Here is a 23,604-nt window from a genome sequence, read left to right as displayed (position 1 = left end):
ATAATGTTCTGCAAACTTCATAAGCAGTTTGCATTTCAGTAAAGCAACATAATCAAAAGCTCTTGGATCCTCTTTACTCCTGCATGTGTACCAAATTATTTTACGCATTTTATTCACCTGTGAAAAGTTTCTAGCTTGGAAACATATTAACATTACTTCTAAATATAATTCCGTAGTTCATTTAACTGAGACTCCATAATCCCTTTTCCATCCTCCGAAGCTCAGCACAAGGAAATTAATGGGTGTGTGGAAGATGCTGCATAAGCTCCAATCATTAAACTCAGAACCGGTTTAACAAGCACATTAAGTGCATGGGGCTGCACATATACTACTATTTACTGATACTTAGTGTAAGTCACACGTCATTGGATTTTATTAAAGGAAACTAAGCTATTTTGTCAGTCTTACACTGGACTATTACGGAAATAAAGTTTCTAGTTTGAACGCTTCTTGTCTGACAGGAGGAGGTCCATGTGTCACTTGCTGTGGAAATAGTTAATTATTTTAATCAGATTCGATGGATATGATACAAATGGCTAACCCCGAGGCTCACACCTCCAATGCGAAATTACATGGCAAGTAATTACTGGATATAAGATTTCCATCTCAATATAATTTAAAAGAAATAATAAGCCCTGAATACACACATGTACTTTGTAGGATAATATACCTAGAGAAAAGTACTTCATGATTTTCACGTGGAAATTATGACATCTTGAATAAGTCATAGAGATACAGATAGCTTACTCATAAATATACATAATGAATTTTCCTCAGAAATCGACTGGTAATAAGAACTGTTAGGGAAGGCATTAGTAACCCCAGGTACACTCTAATGTGTTTCAGATTTCTGAAAGCCAACATATCAGAAAGGGATTCAGTCTGAAAATAAAAATCTGAGAGAAAAAGAAAAGTATCTGTTTCAGGGACTTTCATCTTCATTTAAGGCCCCTGGAAAGCATCTCCTGAGTGACATAAATAACCTCAGAGTAGCACATAAACTACATCAAAATACTAGAATTTTCTCACTTTTATGAATATAGCTCCTCCTATTAGTTGTTTGATTAAACTACTCAGTCTTCCTAGCAAGACCTGCCTCATTTCATTTGGGCTGCACAGTTCTTGTTTTGAGCCAAAATGTATTGGAAAGGAAAAATTCCTCACCTTTATGAATCTTGGGAGGTTGGCATTTTCTCCTTAATTTTCGGATACAATGATTGTTGGTGGGCATTGTGTTTGTGTGTGTGTGTGTGTTTGAGTAGATCTCTGCTTACAGCCGATGAATACATTGGATGATCTCTGTTTCTCCAGCTTTGTTGAGAAACAACTGACACAGAATAAGATGTTCTTTAAATGTTGGAGTATGATCCGTTCTGACACAGGAAGGCAACTCTGCAACCAGGACCTTTCTAGACATTCTGAGCCCCCTTTGCCTTCCACACTCACTCATCCCCTTCATGTGCCTGTAACTTTATCTCAACCTCGACATTTTATGTCAACACAGATTAATTCATTTTCTAAAATCCTAAAAATGGAATCAGATAATAGGTACTTTCCTTTGGTTTCTTTATTGAGAATAGTTTATTTGAGCTTTTTCATCTATTGTTTATATTAAGAGCCATTTATTGATAAATAGTGACAAATGGTATTTATCTGCTGCAATTAAAATATATACATACAAATGATGAATACCAAATTTAGGAATATTTTAAATTAAGATTCCATTAAAAATAAAGAGTGGTCTATTTTCATCTGCATTGGAAAAAGATGTAAGGGTCAAATGGCTTTGTACTACTGCAGATATAATGTTTACATAACGTTTTGTCAATTTGTTTTTCATAATGATTGTATTACTTTATATATAACCTACTATATATACGTTTAACTCTCTGATCTAAAAATGACTCACTAAAGCAAGCTTCTTAATTTTCAGCCACTGTAACACATATTCAATGGCATCTTAATTTAGATTTCCTTTTTAATTTTAATGACAAAGGTACTGAATTTATCATCATATATTTTCTGCCATTGTAAAATTCATGCTTTCATGAACATTTTGACCATTTTCTGAAGTTACTTACTTTTTATTAAGATGTTAACAATAATTCTTTACATGTTGCAAATATAAATGCTGTCATAGATTCTTGACTAAAAAGTATATTCGGCCAATTTGGGGCTTGATTTTTAATTCACTTATATTGGACTTTGAGCAGAAGGCATTTACATTTTCGATCACATAGAGTTTATCAATGTTTTTTGATTAACATTTGGTATTCTAATTTTAAAAAATTTGTCTAAACTGAGCACAAATATGTTTTATTTAATATGTATTCCATGATTTTGAAACAGTTTTAGATTTTATTTTTTATGTCTGCAGTCTATTTCGAGAAAGTCTATAAGTGGGGTGAGAATGACCCTAAATTCTTCTTTTTCATGCAAATAAATAGCCAAACCTTATGGAAAGTCCTCAATATTTGTGGGATTACTTTTGTAATCACAGTGTTTTTTGTGTAATTCTTCGTGTTTAGGATATCTTAAGCTCTTTGCATCTATACATATACTGTTTGGGACAAACTTACACATTTACTCTCAAAGTTTTCTGTTTTTCCATTATAGGAACATTATAGGAATTTTTCATCTGTAGGGTTCCCCAAGTCATTGATGTTCAGAGTGCTTTGTTCGTTTGTGTTTATTTTGTGTGGTGTCTGTTAGTATGCCTTTAGCATTCTCTAATATGCAGGGAATATGGCATGTGTAGACAATATCTAACCTACTATTATCCCCAGATCATTCTCTATTCACTTAATTCATTATTGTTTTCATTTCTAGAAACTCTGTGCCCTTTTGTATTTACCAGGTCTCTATCTGACATTTTCAATGTGTAGAAACCTGTTGCAGCAATCTGTTAAATATTAGTTATTTGTAAATTATAGCAAAGGCAATGTCCTGTCTTATTAAATGGTGCGGGAGAATTGCCTATATTCTGTCACTCATGTTATAAATAAACGCTGATTGGCCAGGCAGGAAATATAGGCAGGAAAACCAGACAGGAAGTAGAAATGATGTAAGGAGAACAGGAGAATTCTGGGAAAGAGGAAGTTGATTCTTCCCTCTCCTGCCCAGACCACTGAAGCAGCAGGACGAGCTGCTCCACTGAAAAAAGGTACTGAGTCACATGGCTAACATAGATCAGAAAAATGGGTTAATCAAGATGTGAGAGTTAGCCAGTGAGAGGCTAGAGTTAATGGGCCCATCAGTTTTATAACTTATAGAGATCTTTGTGTGATTTTCTTTGGGACTAAACAGTTGTGGGGTACTGGGTGGAACAAAAACCCCAACAAACAAACAAGCCAGCCCCTTCATGTTACATTAAAAGTTCTATGCTTTGCTGTTTTCTGTATCCTCTTGACCTCATTTGTCTTATGCGATTTCTTTCTTTGGAAGTATTTTGTCGTTTTTCATCTAGCATAAATGATTTAATAAGTAGTGCCAACTAAGTTATATAATCCATGTGATAACTTGTTTTTCTGTGTCTTGCATATTTTGTTTAACATAGTGATTTCCTGTTCCATCCATGTTCTCCTGAACAGTAGGATTCATCCTTTTCTGCAGCTGTTATTCTGTTGTAAGGATTTTCTCTACTCCTGAGTTGATATTCACTATGACTTTCACATCTTAGATTTTGTGAACCATATTCCAATGATTATAAGCATGCAGATGTCTCTTGATGTGAAAACAACCCTTCCTTCTGGTATTTACACAGTACTGAGATTGATAGATGACATACTCATTCTAATTATAATTTTCTCATGATGTCCATATTGCTTTCCATAGGACTATAGGAGTTCATACTCAGAATTTGTTTCTTTCCCCTAGAAAGTGCCATCTCTGTCTGTACTCTGTCATTCCATGCAGTCCTGTGGGATTCCTCTCAATATACGAACCTAGGCAGTGGTAGAATACATCTAGGTGAAGAGTGCTTTACAGGCACATTACCTGAAAATTCTGATTCCTATTACTAAGGTCAGGACCAGAAGCAAAGTTATTTAGAATCACCCCCACCATGACTATCACTTTTTCTGAAAAATTACATGAGATTAGTGTGGATTGACAAATATGGACATAAAAATAAACTATAGAAATAATGGCTAATTTTTTAAGCAATGAATAGTGAATAGTTGGTTTGAAACAAATTCTTCCAAAGTAGACTTAACTGGCAGGTATTTTTTTAAGCTCTGCCAAGATTAACCAAAACATCCTGTAACTATGGAGACAAGATTCTGGAATGAGAGAACTCCAGTCACCCTGTTTAATGGAAGCTGATGCTACTTGGGATTTGAGATTTTTCTATACTTATTAATGTTAATTTAAGCCCATCATATGGATATCCCACTGATTTATCTTCCAGTGTTTAAAGAAAGCTGAGGTACAGATTTAATAAAGTTAAATGTCACAATTTGTGAGCAAGTGTGGTATTTTTTAATGATGCATTTCAGTAGCATTAAAGGCTGTACACTGCTTTTTATCAACCACTGTCTCTCAAGTAACTCTAAGAGCGAGCTTCTATTTTTAAATATTGCATAAAAATTCTGCCCACTTCCTTAAGAATAAAGCCAGAGAAGTTTCTGTATATAAAAATCCTCACCATAGTTGTACCTACTTCTCCTCCAGGGATATAGTAAAATATTCTATAAAATACTATGAGTATATCCTAAAACTTATTGAAAGGATCAGGCTGGTTCTTTCTAAACCCTTCAAGTTTAAAAGTTGCAAAGTTTCTTGTCATCAATTACTTTATCTAACCTTCAGAAACTCTAGAAGTTTTGTCTAATTCCCCACTGTGCCACCATATTTATTTAATCATACCAACATTTAGGAGATATCAATATATATATATGCCAAGGACATATTCGTATTTCATTAATGAGTTTTGTAGTAACTATAGTTGAGAATCCAGTTGTAAAACTCATTTAAAGAAATGAATTAAATGTTTAGGTTGACTTATTCTTCTACATATATACAAACTGTAACTGAGTATAAGTACCTGACATCTAAATAAACATTACTTAGAACCAATGTTTGAATATTCATAGTATAAAGTTACTAATATTAAAAAATTAAAGACCAATGAACAGAAACACATAGTTTAACTCTGTGAGTTGAAAGTTTGAGTTTATCCCCTTAAAACAATCTTCTTGGTGGAATATTTAAAGAGTATTTTGGCATTAAGCCTTTCTGTTCATAACTTGTACATGAAATAAGTGGTCACTTGTAGTTTCATGTAGTTCCTATCTTCAAAAATTACTATGAACTAAATTGCTAGTCACAGTGAAATTCTTGCCACCACTTTACAGAACCATCTGGCATTGTCTGCTAAGTTGAATGTGTGCATTCAAATGAGCCAGTTATTTTACTACTAGACATTTTACTTAGAAGCATTGAACACATTAATGCATCAGGAGACAGCTCAAGTATGGACTCTGATCTTTTTATTTCCAGCAACACAGGGCCGTTACAAGTAAAACAGGAAAATACCTGTAGTTTATTTCACAGTGATGCACTTGTAGCAATGAAAGGAGCTCATTGTTGTCTTCTGCAACAACCATGTGCAAGAAGCCACAAATAGAAATGCACATACTGAATGACTGACTTTGTAACTATGACATTAAAAGTCAAAACAAAAAATATATATGTATTTACATCAAAAACTTGTAAACTACATTGAAAAACTATAAAAAGCTGTTGAATTGAAAGAACAGGAAGACTTTGGTATGCTTATGAGGATTCAAGTGCTTGACTTTCCCAAGGGCACTAGTTTTCTTCTTAACAATTACTCATTAACTTTATTGTTTTGTATACTTTTCAAAGTGTACATTACATTTCAAAGAGATATTTTAAAATAATATTAATTATTACTCAGGATAAATAGCAAAACATTTATTTCAAAGCTATAAAGTCTATCTATACCCTCTAGAAAGAAGGAATCTAAAGCAAAAGGAAGTCTTTATCTGAGTACAAAGTTAAATGTTGTGTGTGAAAGAAAGCAAAAATCAAATAACTCCTTCATTAAAGAAAAATATCTACGTTGATAACAGGTGTGAATTTAAGAGACAAATTTCTTAAAGCCCATGAAACTCAAAACATTTAAACTCCTTAATAAAATTAATAGGAGTGATAAAAAGAAAAGTGAAAATGAGGGTTATTCAAATTCAGACCTTTGGTCAGGAATCTTTGACCCTGAGGAAATATGTTAATATTTCTGTTATTATAAATACTATTCCTTAAAATATGTTGAAGTTTTTCTTGTTGAATCTCTTGACATATCAAACAGATCCTTAAAGGGAAGTGTGGAATGGGAGTGAATGTGTTGGGAGGTGAGAGTTGAAATAAAGGATACTGCAGATCCTAAGACAGACTATGTGGCTGTCTGTTTAATAGTACTGTTGTTTCAACTCTGGGAAATCTGATTACATTTTCAACCTTGCTGTTTTCCTCTTCCTTTGTCTATAAAATATGTATAATAATAGTAACTAGTTGATATCATACAAACACACACACACACACACACAAACATTTTCCTGTTATGCCGTTCTTCAGCTAAACTTATTAAAGTTCACACAGAGGAAGTGCCTAAAGATTATGAACTGCTTTACAAAATGAAAGCAATAGATTTTAGCTTGATCAAGAGCCTAAGGAAAACCATTTGTCAATAATGATTTTCTACTTTATGTAGTTTTCCTCAATGGTCTGCTGAATGTACAAAATTTAAAACACAACCATATGCTGAAGTTAAAATGCTTATATGAAAAAAAATGAAAACTAAGGAAATCATATTCTGGTCAAAAATTGAAGTCTAATTATTGAAGTAAATATAGATGTCCAGGCTAGTTTGCATTTCTAGTAAATAGTAATAAAACAATAAACATATTGCAAAAATACCATGAACTTGAATTTTATTCATTACATCTGATAAACCAGAATATGCATTGCAAATCATGGCCATTGTTAAAAGTTACACAACCATAGTAACTAATGTCTTAAGGAGTTGATTGATATGTATTCAACATGTTTATCTCTGACTTTCTGAATGATTTTTCCAATTTCTGGTAAATTCTTCAGTTTCCAAAGACTAAAGTTCAAACTTCTGTATTTAATTTTATGCCCATAAAATCTAGTCTCTGTGTCCATATTGACCCCCATCTTTAATGGCCTCAAATCGAGGCTTTGTCTCCATATTAATCCCATCATTAATGACCCCAAATCTAGTCTTTGTCTTCATATTAACCCTCATTGTTAATGGCCCCACCTCACCAGGCAAAGCCATCTATGGTGCATGTTCCTTAGACTTAAAGTATTTGCTTTCCTGAAAATATTGTGTTCTTTCATGTTCCTACCAGTTTAATAAATCTGAAAAGATACCTCATGCGCATCTTTTAGCACCAGACAAATTAATTTCCTTTTTAAGCACTAGTCTACATTTCCCCTAGAGAAATTCAATGTTGTTTTGTTAATTATGGTACATTTTATACCTAATATTAATGGTACATACATCACTATTACTATAGCTCTTACTGAGTAGAAAAGAGTCCAACAATTTGAGGTAAAGTGATATAGTCATTGAAAAAGTTTGAGAGAGGGGACATGAGAAGAATTTAAAAGAGGAAAGAGAAGAGGAAAGTGATTAAATTGTGTTTAAATTAAGATATATTAAAAAAGATAACATCTTGGAACAAAAAACTTATCAGTGGGTTTATGTGTGTGAGTCAGATGTATGTGTGTGTGAGCCAGGTGTATATGTACATGCGAGTTAGTTCTGTGTACTATAACTCATATGTTTTATATGTCTGAATCAAGTGTATGGGTATGTGTGAGCCACATGTATGTGTACACATTCTTGTGTGAGAGTGCAGGTGCATCTGTGCTACAAGTAAGTAGAATTCAGAACAACCTCAAGTATAAATCCTCATAATCTTCCTTTTTCGACAGGGTTTCTTTGTTGTTTGTAGATGTATTCCTTAGACAAGCTGGTCCACAAGCTCCTAGCGATTTTCCTGTCTCTGCCTCTCCTGTGGATGTAGTAGCATTGGGACAGCAGGCCTGGGATAATAAGTCTGGTTTTAGATGGGTTCTGGAATTTGAACACAGGTTCCCATGATCACCTGGCAAATGTTTATCCATTCAGAATATAAAATCTCTTAAAAAGGAAACATTTAATTTTGCCAAAAAGAAGCAAGCTCCAAGTGGAGTGTATTCAGGGCCCAATATTCTCTTGGGAATATATCAGTGCTGCCAGGAGTAATCATGTCTCATGTCAACAAAACCTAAGTTATTTAAGTGTTATATTCCACCATTTTTTGATGTGTTTAAAGATTACCTATCTATGCAGAATATAATCTCTAAATATCTAAATAATCTAACTATTCTAAATATAAGTATGACAAACATGAATGACTAATGACATATAATTCTTATATCTATATATCTTAAAGACTAAGACTTCATATTAGAACATTAAACAATCTTTAAACAACTGGACAGCAAAGGAGGACAATGGCCTCAAAATGTAAACAATGTATAAGTAATTTGACCAGAGGTAAAAATGTATAATGCAATGTGCTAAATATCTCCCAAAATTATATCAATATACAAAATATCTTAAGCAGAGATAAAAGCATGCATGCATACAATATGACAAAAAATTTTATAGGTGTACAAATATTGTAAACAGAAATAGGAGCATATTCAATATAACAAATATAATTTGAATTTATATCAATATACAATAATCTATATCAATGTAAATATCTATAAATAATAGCTTATAAGCATTCACTCTTTTACTCATTATTATTATTAGTGTGTATAAGCACACACTAATCTACCTATTAGCCCAATTACCCATTTTCCATTCAAAAGAAATCCCTGAGCCAACATAATTTCCACCTCAACCTCCAACCCTACACCAGTTATAATCAATTTCTAATTGATGTACCTAATGCGAAGACAAACTTTGTTGGGAGAGGGGTTGTCATCTTCTAGAACTGCTTCCAGCTGTCATGGGGGCGATTTCTTTCTATGGGATCCTGTAAAACTAAAATGATGGTTAAAATTCAAGATTACTGTCTGATGTAATTGTAATTGTCACTGAGTGTTCATTAGGGTTTTTCTGAATTATTATTTAAAGTTCTGGCCAGAATATTTTAAGAAGGTGCACCTCTTCAGCTAACGAAGTTAGAATCATTTTCAGCACCTGGTACCCAAAACTGATATTAAAGTAGTGATATCATCATCATAACATCATATCAACCAGGCGGAATTGTTGTTGTTGGGCCCCATCTTATTTCTAGAAGCTTCAAAGGTTACTTCAGGAAAATGTATTGCTCACTGTGAAAAACTTAAACATTATTCATATAGACATATATCAATAAAAGGAACAAAGAGACAAAAATAGGCATGAGTGATGTAAAATTTTTCCTAAAATTTTTCTTCTTTCTGTCCCATAACAGCTGACTCCTGATATGAGACTCTGAATTTTTCTTTTAACAACATGCTTGGATTTAGAGGATAGTCATTGTTCAAATCCAAAGTTAGCTTTAGTTTTTAAGTAGAGATGTATACATGTTCAGGTTACCCTGCAGATGATACAGCATCATAAGTCAGATTTCTTTTTGCTTAGTGATTCTTTCTGTATAGCTATCTTTTCTTTTTAGGTATCTAGATATCCAAGATCTCTTGACATTTTGAAGATGGGTATTTTTCTGAAAAGACAAGAACAGAACCCTGCCCCAACACTTATGAGGTTTCCTTACTACCTGTATTATTGTCACCTCTGTGGATGAGCTGTCATTTCTTTCTCAAGAGGTTTCTCTTTTTCAAATTGAATCTTTTTTTAGCTTTTATGATGTCCATAGCTTTTCTTCTCCTGTGGAAACAAGAGTAAAAACCCCTTCCCCAAAGTAGCATATCTCCTGGTTTTCATTGTGAGATCAACATATCCAAGGTATGAAATTTTTCCATTAAGGATAACTTCTCATCCTTGGATATTATTTGGATTTAGTGCAAATTGCCATCCTGGAGAGATACTCTATCTACTAACTTATCATAACTTTTTAACAGGTTTCAGTTGTCAAATTCAACAGCATAAATTATTTCAGATAATTTCTCAGCACCCTTTGACTTGGATTGAATTTTGTCTGTCCAATTAATATTACTTTTTCAATGGTATTAATTTTTTTCAGCTAACTTTTAATTTTTAGTGATATTAATCCTGTGAGCTAGCTGTTAATAATTAAAAAAAGTATCATTTCTAAAAGTGCCTCATTTTTGGCTCTGTTTTCAAACCATTTTCTTAAGGATAAAATATGAAAAACAAAGCTAAGTCCCAATATCAAATAAATGGATATATCAAAAAAAAAAAACCCACACAAGCCTTGCAGATTGCCATCCATAGTATAAACAAAAAGGTTATTAAATTCCTGGATGTTGATACTGTCGGAAAATATATAACTTCCAAATTTATTTATTTTTTATTAATCAAATAAATATCCCTTTGTTATGAGATTTCAGTTAAGTTGTTGTAGCTGTAATAATCTTTATTGGCCGGCAGGTGTCACGGTTTTGGTTGTGTGGCAGAGAGACATGGCCTACTTAGTTCTGAGTTGATGTCTCTTTAAATACTGACAAATATGCTTTGCTTGACAAATTAAGAGCAATTAAATTTGATTCTGTACACAGAGAGAGTGTTTTGGTAGCCAGAATATCAAGGAACCCAGAACTCATGGTCCAGGAACACAAACCATAAACTTCACAAGTTGCTGTGCAGCATGGAAAATGTGGGGGAAATCATGCATGAGCCCCCAAAATTGCCAAGTTACCAGGCACCTGGCCTGCCAAAGAGGTAGCTCCACAGCGGTGGGATTTGGGGGAAAAAAATGCTTAGTAGGTGAAATCAAGCCAGGTAGGCAGGTGTGGGAGACCTTTGGCCAAGGACATTTTGCGCAGATCCCAGTAGACATGGAGTTGGCATCTACATGTAAGATGTAGATGGATACTATAAAGTAGTCCCATACTAGTTCAGAATTGAGTATAATAAAGAATTCTTTGTTTAGGGGTTGATTCACAGATCCAAGTCCTCTTCACCAGTGTGGAACAGGCACTGAATGCAGCAGGTAGAGACAGAGTATGCAAAATTTAAATCAGCATTTATAGTACAAGAGAACACACTCAAGTGGTCTAGTATCTTATAGACTATTGGCTGAAGGAGTTACCACAGCAATAATTGACAAGTTTTCAGGGCAGAGAATGAGTACGGAATATGATATTTTAAGAAAAATGACTAGCAAATGAACCTTTGATTTGTAGCTTATGTTAACTATTGTTTTTCACAATGAAAACTTACCTAGGTATCAATATAAAATAGCGAGTGGCATGTATAGACAGTGATTGAAGAAATAGCTTTGAATTTGGCATTTTAAGATGAATTACTGGTAGTAAGATGAAAAAAGTTCAAAGGACATAAAGACATACAAGATTAAATAAACTTTCTTACTAATTCAGAAATGCCTGGGAAATGCTCTGGGTGGTTCTGATTATGAATGAATTAAATTCAGCTGGTAGAACAGAATTCTATGAATTCATCAATAGCTATTCAAACTTGACAGAGAAATTTTTAAAAGTAAAGGCTGTAGATGAGAGAATTTATCAAATACCTTAGTTTGTGAGGTAATAACTGGTAGGAGGTTGGTACAATATTTGATAGTTAAATGGGAAGCTGAGATATGTTTTAAGAATAAATATTGGAGCCGGGCAGTGGTGGCGCATGCCTTTATTCCCAGCACTTGGGAGGCAGAGGCAGGCGGATCTCTGTGAGTTCGAGACCGGCCTGGTCTACAAGAGCTAGTTCCAGGACAGGCTCCAAAACCACAGAGAAACCCTGTCTCAAAAAAACAAAACAAAACAAAACAGAAAAAAGAATAAATATTGGTAGAATCTTGAAAGTAAGCCCTCCATAACTAATTTTCCATCACTAACAATATCATAAGGAGAAAAGACACCAAAGGTAAACAAAGGAGATCCAGAAATTTAATCTTTGAGAAAAAACAAAACAAAATCCTGTCATTGTCTTATTTGTATCAAAAGAAGTGTGTTCAGTCTGTGGATCCCTGTACCAGCTTAAAGTTTTAGGACTTAGTTTATATATGGAGAAGAAAGGCTAGATATCACCCAAGAAAGAAAATAAAACACATTTTCCCCAAACTGATTTGTATTCTAGAATGAACATGTGCCCGGTACTTAAAATACAGTTATCCAAAGTTGGCAAAGTAATGTAGCTACACACATGGGTTCTTAGTGACTACCAGAAAGTATCTACAAGAACTTGACACAAACAACTTAAGAAAACTCCAGAGTCAGCTCCCTTCCCCTGCTTGCTCCTGTATCAGCCACCATCATACTTCATTATACTGGAGCTGCTTGGAGTTCTAACCAGAAATTTAGAAAGACAATCTTTGAGACCACTGTCTTTCCCTCCCATTTAGTCATCTCACCCAAACCTAGGCCATGAACCCTAAGATGGACATCAGTCACCCTTTTCCACCCTGCTTTCCTGTTGGCCATTCATCACTCATCCTTTCCCAGCCCACTAACCTGTCAGCCATCCTGTCTTCTATAAGGAACTGATCTTCCTTGCTCTCTGAAACTATATTCCAATTACAGTTTAAGGTAGTGTATCTCAGCAGCTTTTCTCCTGCCCCTCCTTCACTAAGCCACTTAACCAACAGTTCAAAATATCTTTGCTACAAGAAAGTATCAGTAGATCATCTATTGACTTCGAAAGGCATGAGTAAGGAACTATCAAGTGCAACTTTGTTTTTCCAAAGTTAATTGACATCCACTCACTCCAGGCTTTAGATTATTGTTTGTACAAAATACACAAGAAAAACACTCAGGCTAAGAATACAAGGAATAGCTAACTTCTCAGGGTATTGGTGTATATAAGATAAACTCTCCAAAGATCAGTATTCATATTGACTGTGGTGGTTTGAATGAGAATGATCATCATAAACTAATATGTTTGAATACTTGGTCTCCAATTAGTAGAACTGTTTAGGAAAGATTAAGAGGTATGCCATTGTTAAAGGAGTTTTCTTACTAGTTCAGGGGGATTTTAGACATAATTTCCCAGGCCTTACCCAACTTTTATTTACTGTCTCATACTTATGAACCAAGATGTAAGTTCTTAGCTCCTACTCTAGCATAACAGCTACCTGATTGCTTGAAACCTAGCTCTCAGCCAGGATAGTGATGAGCTCTAAAGATCTGAAAATGTTAGATCCTATTAAACTATTTCTTCATTAAGTTGCTTTGATCATGGTGTCATATAATAGCACCATAAAATAACTAAGACAGAAGTTGATAATAGGAAGGGTGAAGTTGTACTAAGAAACTTGATCATTCTGCTTTTGGGGGAGTAAGAAATATTTGGGGACTTTAGACAGGGAAGGTGACTGAACACTCTAAGCAGGGCTTAGTGGGCCTTCCTGGTTACTAGGAAGAAGTAGAGCCTAGTAACACACTGGAAGGCAGTAGTGATGAGAGCAAAGGCTTCAGAAAGAAAAATTTTAACATCTAGGCTAGAGACTTGTGATATTTTGACAAAGAATATGGCAACTTTTGACCCTTGCCTTAAGAATTTACCTGAGGCTAAGTTGAAGTTTTGGGGGCTAATTTTCTTGGCAGAGATTTTAAGCTAGCATAAAATTGGCTCTGTCACATGGTTATTAATGGTCACCCATATGCAGGTCTGCAATGAAAAAAGAGCAAGCAAGACAAAAAGAAATACAAAATGTATAGTTTGAGGGGAGTGGAGTATGAGAAAATTAATGTTAGATCAAGGCTTGTGCTTAAAGAAATAAGAAGATTCTTGATTTGACATGGAATAAAGGGAATGGTGGTTTCAGGGCAAAATCCCTTACAGCTAATCCTGAAATATACTAAAAGGAAATGTCTGAGGAATTTTCTGCTCCCAAAAAGCACCAACAAATCCAAGATATGTAAATTTCATTCAAGAAGGCAGGGCAAGTTCCATCCTAAAACGTCAGTCAAATTTGTCAGCAATGGCCACATTGTTCTGGCCTTAGGTGAGGAAGGATACAAGGTTAAAGGGTTTAAGCATTCTTTCTCTTGTTAAGATAGTTGTTTAGAACATTTGGAGGGCAGAGGAGTTTCTTTATGAAGGCCCTGAGAGGCTCTTTTACATAAATCTGTGAAAGTGGAGTATGGATTATGGTGAAGACCACAAGACGGCACTTCTAAAGTGACAGACCTGAGGGATATCTGCCAAGAAGAGCTGTAGATGGTGCCATGGAACCAGCCTGTATATGAAATGTGTTACAATGAGCAAAGCTTGGAGGACAGAACCAGATAAGTCTTTTGATATTACACATAGAACTACAGGATTTTGATTTTGCCATGCTGGGTTTTGGTCTGTTTTGAGTCCAATATTTCTCATCATTCCCCCAGTCCTCCCAATTTTAATGGTTTTATATATATTCTGTGGCCCTGTATGTTGAAACTACAGAATTTTATTTTATTTGTACAGGTGACTACAATTAAGAGATTACAATCTCTATGTAGAAAGATATATAACTATACATATATAGAGAGAGATGAAAGATAGATAGATATATAGATAGATGATAGATAGATAGATGATAGATAGATAGAGAGATGATAGATAGATAGATAGATAGATAGATAGATAGATAGATAGATAGATGATAGATAGATAGATGATAGATAGAGAGATGATAGATAGATAGATAGATAGATAGATAGATAGATAGATAGATGATAGATAGATAGATAGATAGATAGATACATAGATACATAGATAGATACATAGATAGATAGATAGATAGATGAAAGATAGATAGATAGATAGATAGATAGATAGATGATAGATAGATAGATACATAGATACATAGATAGATATATAGATAGATAGATAGATAGATAGATGATAGATAGATAGATAGATAGATAGATAGATAGATAGAAGATAGATAGATAGATAGATAGATAGATAGATAGATAGATAGATAGATGAGAGATTGACTATATATACTCAGAAGTTGGTTACCATATTCACTAGTTAGTTTTTTGTCAACTTGATGCAAGTTAGAATCATTGGAGAAGACTAATCCTCAATTTCCTTAAGATCGGGCCATAAACAAAATTGCAGGGCATTTTCTTAATTAGTGATTGTGGGTACACCTGCTCCTGGCATGGCAGTTCTAGGTTCTCCAAAATAGTATACTATAGTAAGGAGGCCACTTGTTCATTCCTGGCCACCCAGATTCAAAATAACCATACAAAAACTGCGTCAATTAAATCAGGATTTCTTAGGTTTTATGTGGGTTTAGCTGGCATACATTGGCACACCAATTTGTAATTTTTCAGTTCAGTTTTCCCCACCTACCTCTATGCTGCCCTGTGCAGGCTCAAGACAGTTTCTTTATTAACCAGTGATATTCACAGCATACAGAGGGGAATCCTACATAAGCATGCCAAACAAGGCATGAATTGCAAGCCAGTAGTAGCATTCCTCTACCACCTCTGCATAAGTTCCTGCCTCCTAGTTTATACCCTGGTTCAGTTCCTAGCCTGACTTTCTTCAGTGATGAAATATGACATGGAAGTTAAAGCAAAATAAACCCTCATATTTTCTGTCCTTCTTTTCTTCGTAGTGTTTCACCATAGCAATAGTAACACTAACTAGTACACTGAATATTCATTCTTTCTTAAAGTTAGAAACAAATCAAATAAACACTTATTGTGAAGATGTGTTAGATGTACTTGCAAAATTAGGCCCACAGTGGCTCTCTTCATCTGGTAACTCTGCAAATCCAATAAGTGCTCAGTCCACAAGATAGGGTAGAGTTAAATTTGTTGCTGAGGGGAGGATTTCTGGAGAACTGTGAGATTTGTACTAATGTCAGAAGACCAATGAAACTAGGTACTGACATCAATGAAAGAATCCAGTAACAGGTAATAGGAGGTGTGCTTTCACTAACAAGGAGTGAGAATAGGCAGTCAAAAAAATTGCACTCTTACCTGGGACCTCTTTCTATGTGGACACCCATTTGGAAGGCACTGTCATCTAGAAGATGGTCCCCACTTCAGATGATTTTTTTCAGAACATACCCTCAAAAACTTGTGCAGAAGTGTGTGCCTTATTTGATTATAGATCCAATCCACTTGACAATCAAGATTAGCCATCATATCTACCAGCATTTACAGGGCTCCAGGAAATAAGCACATCACCATGCTTAAACATCTTATATTATGCAGATATGAATGAGCATGTGTAATTAGGTAAAAATCCAGGCTCATTAATTATTGTTTTATTTTAAGGAAATCCAACTGTTCATTTTCTCATACCTTCTCATTTTTATTTACTTTACTTTTTTCTTTATCAAAAAGCAAAATAAAACAAACAGAAAATAGGAAAGGGGCCACAAGAAAAGGCAAAGGTAATTCATGGGAAAACTCTCAGTTTCTCATGGGAAACTCAGAAAGATGGGTCATCTGAAATTGTGTGTGCATCATGGCCATTGTGTACCAATGACTCTATATGGTGGATATGGAAATTCATATGTATCATGTTCTCTGTGTGCCAAACACACCCATGTGCTATTCAGAAATGGTGAATATGTTTTCAGAAGTCAGATTCTTTACCTTATTAGGAATATATTATGAAACCACTAAATATTCTTACAAGGTAGTCATGGAAGCTTAGTTATTATTATTATACTTGAACTGTAAATGTGATTGGGTATGGCAATCTTTATTTATGTAAGGTAATGACTACAGTGTCATGTGTTTCTCAGAAACAAATATAATCCCCATTTCATTATATTGAAAATAGATGTGAACTTTTTTTTTCTGAAAATGATAATGATTTGATCTGTGACAAAAATAAATACCTTCAATCTATTATAAAGATTTAATTTTCATTTCACTGCATTGTATCCCATGAACATTTCTATCTAGTCTTTAATTAAACATGATTTGCACAAATTGAGGTCAGTTTTCATTGAGACTGCTTGCAGTGTTAATCACAGTGCAAATAGCCACCATCAACAAAAGAGCTGCATTACACTAATACATAAGCATTTCTGCGTAATTGCTGTCTGCTCTTTATTCCTGAATGTTACTAGATAAGGACACATGGGTTGATTTGCTAAATTTTCTATTGTATTAAGCATATAATTTATTTAAGGTTTTTTATGTATTTGAATTTGAAGGCATTTTGAGTTTTAAAAACCTAGAAAGTATGCATTTAAGTTTTGAACGTACCCTTTCTTTTCACAGTTGGGTGATGTCTATAGAACATTTTGAGATCAGCAGGTACATCTATATGATTTTAATCTCTGGATAATTATGTTGACTTTCTTTTGAAGAATCAGATGACCTTAATTATAACTTGTTTTGTTATTAGTTATCACTATGCCTTAAAGTTACCTATAGTTGAAAGTTTTAATAGATTACTTGTCTCTTTGATTCACATTCACATATTGATAAGACTATTTATTTTACAAACATCTGGGAGACTTGGCAAAACAAAGAGAACAGTGTCCATCTTGCTAACATAAAAAACTGGTTATCGTTACATTGTTGGTGGTGAAAATTCAATTCTTCTAAAAGTTAAAACACTAACAATGTATGATTTAGCTGCTGCGGCGTATTTGAAACTTAAATTGAACATATTCAATGTCTTATATTCAAAAATCACATTATATGTTATAGCTATTAATGTCAAACCTGAAATTGATCCCCACTGTTGTCCTGTTTATTTAGCAAATCCACAGGAGAAAGGTTTCCTTAGCACAAGCTAAACTGGCAGTATAAGAGGACACTGCTCTGCCCTGTTCTAAGTCTGTAGAGCTAAAACATAGGATCAAATTAGGTCAGGAGACAACAAGTAGTTCTTGTAATCAGTTCCCTTCCTTATTTCTTTAGCTTTGGGATATCCACACTCCTTTCAAATGTGGAAGGCTTGTGCACATGAATACAATTTCATGTCCTCAGAATTCTTATTTTTAATGGTCTTCTGATTGGAAATACCATCTATATCTTGTCCTCATATACATTTATTAAGTTGTGCCCACAAATCCAAAATCAAATTATCTTTTTCTTATTTGGTCTTGTTCAGGTATAAGTACTCAGATTCTGCTATATTTCTGTATATAAAGAAATAACATTTTGTATCTTACTTCATGAAAGAAATGATACATTCTTATAAATGAAGCTTTGATTTATCAGTCATTGACATAATATCATCAAGGATAATTTTCAGTAAGTATGATACAGAGAAAAAATTCTGGCTAGTTTCAGGGTAGCCAAAACTGATCATTGTCATAAACTGTACTAACAACAAAATGAATGATGTTGTCATACCAAAGAGTTCCACAATAGCCCAGAATGGAGTATAACAAAGGTTTATTTCTTTGGGGAAAAACTCACAGTAGGGGAGCAATCCACAGTCCTCATGCCTAGGAACTGGAACTGAATCCAACAACACAAAGGCCTTGCATGCTATTCATCTGTACTTATATAGTATACAAGACCATGCCCAAAGTGGGCCAGTATCTTAAAGGTTGAAAGAGTTCTCACAACACCAGAGTGCAATGATTTTCATCACACTATAAATAATTAAAAATGTGATATGACCAAAAAAAAAAATGAGAATTTTATCAGATTGAATAAACAAAGAAAATACAGTGGAATGATGTTTCAGGGATGCATCTTGCTATCCTTCCAGAAAATGTGACAGTGTTCTCAGCACCCACATCAGCAGGATCACAATTGCTCATAAGTGGTGTAGGAGGTCTCTCTGTTTGTGTGTTGCTTTCATTGGTTAATGAATAAAGAAACTGCCTTGACCTAGTTGATAGGGCAGAACTTAGGTAGGTGGGGGAGACAGAATTGAATGCTGGGAGGAAGAGAGACAGAGTAGGAGAGACACCATGGATCCACTGGAGACAGATGCTAGGAATTTTACCTGGTAATCTACTGCCATATGATGATACACAGATCAATAGAAATGGGTTAAATTAAGATGTAAGAATTAGCCAATAAGAGCCTAGAGCTAAAGGGCCAAGCAGTGTTTTAATTAAAACAGTTTCTGTGTGGTTATTTTGGGGCTAAGCTAGCCAAGGGGCTGGGACAAACAAGCAGCCCTTTCCTTACAACACATTAAGTCTAGGAAACCCAAAACCCTCTTCTAGCTAACATCCACACTATACTCAAATGCAAAATCGTGACAGGGAGACTTCTTATTAATTATGAAATCTTGACTTATAGTTCAGGTTTGTTCCTAATCAGCTCTTACAACTTAAATTAACTGATTTCTAGTCATTTTTGTGTTGCCACATGAATTGTGACTTTTCTCTCTCCTCTTGCATGTCTTGCTTCTTCTCTGTCTAGCTAATGACTCTACCTTTCTTCTTCACCGAACTCTCTCTGTCCAGAAGTCCTGGTTATACCTCTTACCTAGCTATTAGTGACTTAACTTTTATTAAACCAATCACAGTGACACATGTTTACAGAGTATAATCAAAAATTTCACAACATTTCTCCCTTTTTGTCTAATTAAAAAGGAAAGGGTTTTAACTCTAACATGGTAAAACTATATACAATAAGAGTAATTATCAAGTTATAATTACATTTGCAATGCCCATTCCATTCATTTGCATTGGACAAATTCAGAAAAAATTACTATTATTAATTTTATCTCGGTGAGAACAATGTTTTATACCTAATTTACGTTCTATCATAATTAAGGAAATCTATAAGTATCTAGTCTGCTACTTTGTGAAAGACGCCAGAAGGATATAATATTGCCTAAAAAACAGAAAGTACAGAACAAGAATCTTACACAACTAAGAAATGCCAGAGACATCTGGCAGGTCTGGGTAATCTCCCCCAAGTATCCTGTAGTGTTGGGTCATCCATATTCAGTTTAGGACTAAATCAAACAGACTTTTCCATAAAGCAGAAATTTTAAAGAACTGTTTCACTTTGTCTTGGTAAAGTTTAGCAGAATCTTTCTTTTGTGCCCTGCTTGTGACAGCATACTGTCAGTAGTAGAGACAAGAAAAATTTCTTGCCAAATGGCTAGCTTTTGCCACAATAAAACTAAATTCCACATGAATATTTTTTGATGCTTGTCATTCTTTTTTGAAGTAAACTGGTGCTGCCAGAAGCAGACATTCTTCACTGTGATAAAAAGTCTTATCTTACTATGACCTTTTAAACTCCATATTCTGTAGGTCTTCAAAGTGTTTAAAATACTTATGTAAATTATATCTATGTATGACCTTGAAAACATTTAATTTGACTATAAATTTGATTGGTATAAATGACTTGTCTTTTGAAAATTTCTTAAATAGATTTCAAGGACTAAAACTTTACGTTTTTAATGAGTTGTATACTTGAAACCAAGAGTAGAAACATACACACAGTAAAATGAAACTAACTTTAAATTTGCATCAATATAAAAATCCATACCAATGTAAAATAGTTGATACTAGTGGTTGCTCAAAATTAGATGCAATAATTTACCATTTCATCCCATCATTTCTCTAATGTATTCCCCATTTTTCCCTTCAGAATAAAGATCCTTTAATCTAATCTCCTTTGTTAAACATTATTCCTGATCATGGTCAGTAACAACTTGTTACTAACCTTGGTAAATGATGACAAGCATCTGTAACATCCATACCAATAGAATTACAAAAACACCAACCCAAACTCTTGGGGATGTGGGCATCATATTCTCTTGGGTACTTCCTGTTAAATAGGAGTAATGGCATCTTGAAAAGACCCTGAGAAAAATTAGTTACTGGCCATGTCCTGCAAAAACTAGCCATAACATTTGCTGTCTATTCTCTGTGGAATGGGAAAGTGCAAGGTTTATCTGTAGCCCTTGCTAGAATAGTCTGTGAGGTTAGATCATCTCAGACAGAAACCTTGAAACTGTTCTGGAAATAGAACTCTGAGGACTCTGCAACAGAGGTACTCTGAGAGACTGGAGTACCTGGGCCACTGATTTTTATTGGTTCCATGTTCCTTTTCTCTGAAAACAAACAACCATTTAAAGGTTACATACATATCTGCATTGACACAAGTTAGAATTCTATATTGTACACACACCAGCCAAAGATGATTTTTTGTTTTATTTTTGAACAGGTAAAATATGTATCACCTCTCATAGTTTTTCTAGGTTTTTTTTTAATGTCTATAGTTACAATTTTCAGGAAATCTTTCCCTCTCAAACTTGATCATCTTTAACATGAATAAAAACCAAAGATTTACATTTTCTGTGAAAATAAAAGCAAAACTTTTTCCCCAATGCACTACATTTTTGGACTTGCATTTTTAAATTAATGCATTCCCAAAGTTTCTAGACTGTTTTAATTCAGCAGTCCCTTCCACAGTCCAATATCTCTCATCTTTTGTTTTCTGTTCATAAGCATTCAGAAATTCGAAGTCAACAAAACACTATATAGGCTCTAGACTCTGTGTGTTTTCCATCTTAATGTGGCGTTTCCTTTTTATATTTTATTCTCTCTTTTAAATTTTTATCCTATATTTTACTTTTAAAGTAATTTTTCAATGACTTTCTATACCCATTTTCTTTTCTTCTTTTAAACCTCCATACATTTTTTAAACACACTGTAACCTGTTTAGAGGTCTTTAAAATATGGATCAGTCTTAACTGAGTACATGAAACAAATCTAAAACTGGCAATGTCAAAAAACATATGGCTCAGCTTAGCAAATGTCACTAGTGCATGGTCCTGGTCACTGGCTCCAGCCCACAGACAGCAAGTGGTAGTCAAACCTCTGTTTGTTGCCCACTGGAGTGACTGATGTCACCAGGAAGCATCAATTGACTCTATGTTTTGAAGATTTTTGTAAACTTTCTTAGGCCTTATGTGGATATATGTGGCCAGATGTTGGATACCATAGGTAATAGGCTTTTTCTTTGGGCTGCCAGTTCACAAAAAAAGTAAATTAAAAAAAAAAAAAAAAAACAGGGAGGACTTCTTATTAATTATAAAACTTTGACCTATAGCTTATATTTGTTAAAATTACCCCATTTCTATTCATCTATGTATTGCCACATGACTCGTGACTTTTATCTCTCTTCCTGGGTGCCTTGCTCCCTGTATTCTGGCTGGTGACTTTGCATTTCTTCTTTTCAGAACTCTCACTGTCCAACAGTCTTGACTATACATCTAGCCTAGCTATTGGGCACTCGACCTTTTATTAAACCACACACAGTGACATATCTTTACACAGTGTAATCAAATCATTCACAAAGCATACATGCAAACACACACAAATATACGTAAAGAAAAAGTTTTAAAAACTCACATTACTTTTTGTGTTGTCTAAAACTATCATGGATATTAGTGTAAATCATTAAATGGTTTCTGTTTTGCATGGTTTTACATCATGTAGTGATGATATAGCAAAGGTAAGTCCCTTTAGCCAACCTAACTTTAGAAACTCATGAATGAGATTAGGAAGCGATAATCATTTACACTTATTATACTTTACATGAAATGAGCTTTAGCTATTAACTTTAATTTGCTTCTCATCAAAGGCAAACTAGTTAGAAACTAAAACCTCTCTGTCAGTTAGAATTTTAATGAATTAAGATGAAATGAGACAGTGTTAATTGGCAGTTATTGCTGCAGGATAGATTTGAGATCTTGTAAGAGAAACCAATTCATCTCTATCAGGGTTAATGTGTTTGATTTAATTCTAAGGATGCACCAAATATTTCCCCAAACTAATCATATTTTTTTCAGAACTGTGGACTGGTTTAAGTCTGTTGGTCTTTCATAGATTCTCAACTCTATTTAAAATTGATCTAATTTTTTAAAATAAAATGCTGGCTTAAGGTGAGCATCCAAGCTGCCTAGGCTCCCACAAAGCCAGTACATGAAGTAGTATCAAAACCCAGTGCCATTGTTCTTGACTTCTCAGCAGTCCTCATTGTCCATTATGTTCAGCGAGTCCGGTTTTATCCCATGCTTTTTCAGACCCAGTCCAGCTGGCCTTGGTGAGTTCTCGATAGAACATCCCCATTGTCTCAGTGTGTGGGTGCACCCCTCGCGGTCCTGAGTTCCTTGCTCGTGCTCTCTCTCCTTCTGCTCCTGATTTGGACCTTGAGGTTTCAGTCCGGTGCTCCAATGTGGGTCACTATCTCTGTCTCCTTTCATTGCCTGATGAAGGTTAATATCCAGGAGGATGACTATATGTTTTTCTTTGGGTTCACCTTCTTATTTAGCTTCTCTAGGATCACGAATTATACACTCAATGTCCTTTATATATGGCTAGAAATCAATTATGAGTGAGTACATCCCATGTTCCTCTTTTTGGGTCTAGGCAGCTTGGATGTTCACCTTACTAGACCTGGAAGGAGGTGGGAGGTCCTCGGACTTCCCACAGGGCAGGGAACCCTGACTGCTCTTCGGGCTGATGAGGGAGGAGGACTTGATTGGGGGAGGGGGAAGGAAATGGGAGGCGG

At 34.6% G+C, this 23,604-nt stretch overlaps 1 protein-coding gene across 2 annotated transcripts in view; it reads left to right on the top strand.

Annotated features, from left to right (window-relative positions):
- Edil3 (EGF like repeats and discoidin domains 3) overlaps positions 1–23,604 on the top strand; it is a 459,665-nt gene that overhangs the window by 226,526 nt on the left and 209,535 nt on the right. The window lies entirely within an intron of this gene.

Source organism: Chionomys nivalis, chromosome 15, assembly GCF_950005125.1.
Source record: "Chionomys nivalis chromosome 15, mChiNiv1.1, whole genome shotgun sequence".
In the NCBI taxonomy this organism is placed as follows: domain Eukaryota; kingdom Metazoa; phylum Chordata; class Mammalia; order Rodentia; family Cricetidae; genus Chionomys; species Chionomys nivalis.
Note: the sequence above shows the minus strand (reverse complement) of the source record. Positions and strands in the feature narration are given on the sequence as shown.